Consider the following 4,144-nt stretch of genomic DNA (forward strand, 5'->3'; position numbering starts at 1 on the left):
CGAAATTGATCACTTATCTTCTAAGATAAGTACCTATGTAGTATTCACTTACTTATAAGTCCTGTTTGGTGGGGAAAAAGAAAGAGTAAAGAATATATGACAAACACGTTCGTAGAAAATGAAGATTCATCGACGTCTTAAGTATGAGGTCCCAACTTCCCTTTCCCTCCCAGCCTCTGTTATATTCTATCTTCTTGGATATAATTCAAAAGAGTTAGAGGTATCAATGCCTCACGCTGCATCGCCGATGACACACCACCTTATTCAGTCTGCGTACGAACATCGAACGTGGTGGTGGAAATAGAAAGGGGACCGCGAGTGTTTCGATTCGACGGCGCTTCAAAGGCCCTCTCTTTAGGAATAAACTCTCCGTGGCCCGTCGCAGAAAAAGGAGAAGGAAAGCCCGCCTCTTCTCTTTTTTCTCTCTCTCTCTTTCTCTTTCTCACATCAGAAAGAAGAAGAAGAAGCAGAAGAAGAAGAAGAAGAAGAAGAAGAAGAAGAAGAAGGTTCCCCTTCGAGGGTGCCCCTTTCGTGGAGGCACCGTGGCTACGCTCGTGGACACGCCGCCATAATAGGCGGCGTCTTTACGATTAGTATTGTGAGTTTCTCGATGAATGTGATTGTTGTCTACGCGCTTGTTCGCTCGCTCGTTCGTTCATCGCTCGCTCGCTCGCTCGTGCGCGCACAACCGAGGGACTCTGTGTCCTCTACCGGCCCCTTCCTCCCCCTAACTCCTCGGCACGACTCTCTGTATCCTGGACACCGAAATGGGAGCCACCATCGTGGCCGGGCCGAGCCCCATAAGGCTCGGCCACGATGCGAGTCTTCGCACTGGGCACCGTTCGTTGAGTGAGCGGCCCCGTAAGGTCCTGCAAGGCCTCGTGCTGAGCCCACAATGCGCGAAGCTATGCCAAGCACGCGTCCCTTGTGTGTTGCGTGAGGGAGTGCGCGAGCCCTCGCCTTAGCTTAGCCCTCACCCTACTCCTCCCTCTGCCCCCTGCCCCTGCACCATCCCTCCTCTCCTTCCTTCCTTCTTCTTCTTCTCTTAGCGTCCTCACGCGCCCTGCGTGCCTATATTTATAATGCATTATTTACAACTACATGGACCCTCGAGGCTTCTCTCATCTCACCATGACCATCACCACCACCACCACCACCACCACCACCTTCTTCTTCTTCTTCTTTGGACACCCTTGAACCTTCCCACCCTTTTCTCTTCTTTCGTTCTTCGTTCTAAAAGGGCGATGCAGTTGACCGACACGATATTATGTTCCTTCTTCTTCTACTCCGCTTCCTCACCTTTTCTTTTCATCCCTTTCGTTCTTTCTCCTCCTCCTTCTCCCTCTTCTCTTCTTCTTCGTCTTCTTCTTTTTCTTCTTCTTTATGTCACTACTTCGTAAAGAAGTATATTAAGAATACCTTCATTTCTTCCAGCACAGCGCTGCGATATGCCGATTCTTTTATGCCTCCTCCTTCTTATTTTTTTTCATTATTTTCTTTTTTTGATTCTTCTTTCTTTGTCTTCTTTTTTGCCCCTCGTAACATTCTATCCCTTTTGCCCTTTGTACTTTTTACTTTCGTCGTTTAACTTCTCGAAACACTTCTGGATTTATACGGGGCCCATTCTGGAAGAAAGGAAAGAAATTCACACCAGTACAAACTTTTTCCTCTCGATTGAGACAACGTGAAAAAGGTAATCGATCGATCTTGTTTCTCTCAAAAGAAAATCTTATCTTCTTGACCGATCCAACGACCGACACCTTTTCCGCATTTTTCTTGCTCGAATATTCTTTCCGGGCATGGAATTTTCTCTCTCTCTCTCTGCCTTTCTCTTTCTCTCTCTCTCTCTCTCTTTCTCTTGCTTTCTCTCTTTCTCTCTCTTTTCCTCTTTGACGAGAGAAAGAGAAAAATATTATATTACCCGTAAATATGAGATATCTCAGTTTAAGTCTCTCTCTCTCTCTTTCTTTATGTTTGTGTGTGTGTTATCCATAGATTAGAATAGATTACGATAATAGGCTTTTAAAATGTTTATAGTTCTCGGCGGACTTCTGTCGCTGCTATTTCTGATTATTTATTCGGCCCTGTAGTTCTCGTTAGGTCGCACAAAGTCACGTCTTTTTGTTTGTAGGAAAAATCTGAAGGAGAAAGAACACGAAAGAGGCGAGAAAATCAACGAGAAGAAAAGGAGAGTGATCTGGAGGGAGGGAGGGAAGAAAACAAAAAGAAAACAAGAGCAAAAGAAAAGAAAATAATAGAGAAGAAAATCTTTAAGGGGCATGAAGTGCTTGGGGACGTGGGATGAGGTAGGGTGACGAATTCATCCATGCTTCCTTCAACTTTGACTAAAAAAAAAAAAAAAAAAAAAAAAAAAATGAAAAAAAGAAGAAAGAAAAGATAAGTCAATCGAATGATCGAATCAACGTTCGAATTTCACGTTCGTCAGGATTTCGAAGTAAGGAAGAATCGTGGCGTAAAGTAGGCACGTTACTAGCGACGGACAGTCGTATTTCTATTTCGCGTGCGCCGTCCATCGGAAGAGAGAAAGATATTAAATTCTCGGAGGTTAGCCGTTTATAAACGAATGAACGAGCATGAAAGCCGACACTCTAAGTTGGCTCGTAAGACTCGCTATAAACTTATGTTAGCTAGCTCTCTAACTGTAGGTATAGGACCCAGAGACAGAAAGAGAGAGAGAGAGAGAGAATGAGAGAGAGAGAATGAGAGAGAGATACACAACTTCCTCGTGTCGAAGGACACAAAACGTGTGAACCTGTATGACAATTTTATTACGGTCACGCGTGGCTCTTCCTCTCTTTACTCCTCCATCCTCCTGAACATTCAGATATTCTTTCTTCTTCATTTGACTTCTCTTCGTTGCCTTTATTTGATTGTCTTTATTTATTTCCTTTCCTTTCTATATTTCTCCCTTTTCTTTTACCTTCTGCTTCTTCTTCTTCTTTCTCTTTTTTTTTTGTTGTTTCTTTTTTTCTCCATCTTCCTCTCGAGTTTAACGAGTTAAACTGTCCAATGGACTTATCCACGATTTCCGAACGATCAACCAGTACACCATATTTCTTCGACGTCCGTTCTAAACCTCCGAGCATCCAAGTCGTTATAATACGATCTTTTAAGAAAATTTCTCATTCGTTTTAAATCACTTTAACATTTCGATATTAAATATGTGACATTGAAAATAGGCTTTCGTCGAATTGTTCGAACGAAGATACACGATTCTCTTCACGATTTTAAATTAAATTCGGATAGATCGATCTTGGAGAAATTAATTTTATTATATATCTCTCTATTTATCTCTCTCTATTTCTTTTTTTCTCTTTCTTTCCGAGAGGAGGATTATGTGACGTCGAGAAAGTGCACTTTGTAGTTTGACACGATCTGGGAATCGTTGTCCTTTAGAGTTTTTCGTCGTTCGAGTTTATCGCGAGGATCAAGATGGCTGTGTGCCTGTTCGTGTATCTGTATGTGTGAAAGAACGCACGCGCGCGCGCGCGTGTGTGTTTATGTGTGTTGTTCTTGTTGTTGTTGTTGGTATACCTAAGAAGAACGGAGGAAGAACTACGTGGAAAACGAAATAAATAAAGGACGTAGACGTTTTACGGTTAATTGTCGCCACGTGGAGAAAGACAGAGAGAGAGAGAGAGAGAGCGAGAGAGAGAGAGAGAGAGAGAAAGAGAGAGAGAAAAAGAGAGAAAGAAAGAGTAGAGAGCCCTGTAGAAGCAAGTCTTCCAGGCCGACGGGGCGAAGAGAAGGCCACGTGAAAGCACTGCGAGAAGATCGGAGAAGGACGAAGAAAGAGAACTTCGGAGTGGGTGGCCGTCGCCTCAGATCCTAATCTTCTTCTTTACGAGGTCTTGTCCTTCCTTCGTAGCCGACCTCTACGTGCGTGCACATCCTTCGCGAGAGTGAATATCTTCGTTGAGAAATCGCGGAACAAACACGACGTTTACCAATCCCAAATATCTCTTTCAATAAAAGATTCGTCCCGTTCGTTTGTTCGTGTAAATCGATCGATCGATCGATAGGTACATAAGTACGTAAGTACGTATGTATATATGTACGTATGTGTGTATGTAAATACCCACAATATGCATCTCGAATTTCTTCCAACGTGTTTATGTTTAAA

This window comes from Vespa crabro, chromosome 4, assembly GCF_910589235.1.
Source record: "Vespa crabro chromosome 4, iyVesCrab1.2, whole genome shotgun sequence".
In the NCBI taxonomy this organism is placed as follows: domain Eukaryota; kingdom Metazoa; phylum Arthropoda; class Insecta; order Hymenoptera; family Vespidae; genus Vespa; species Vespa crabro.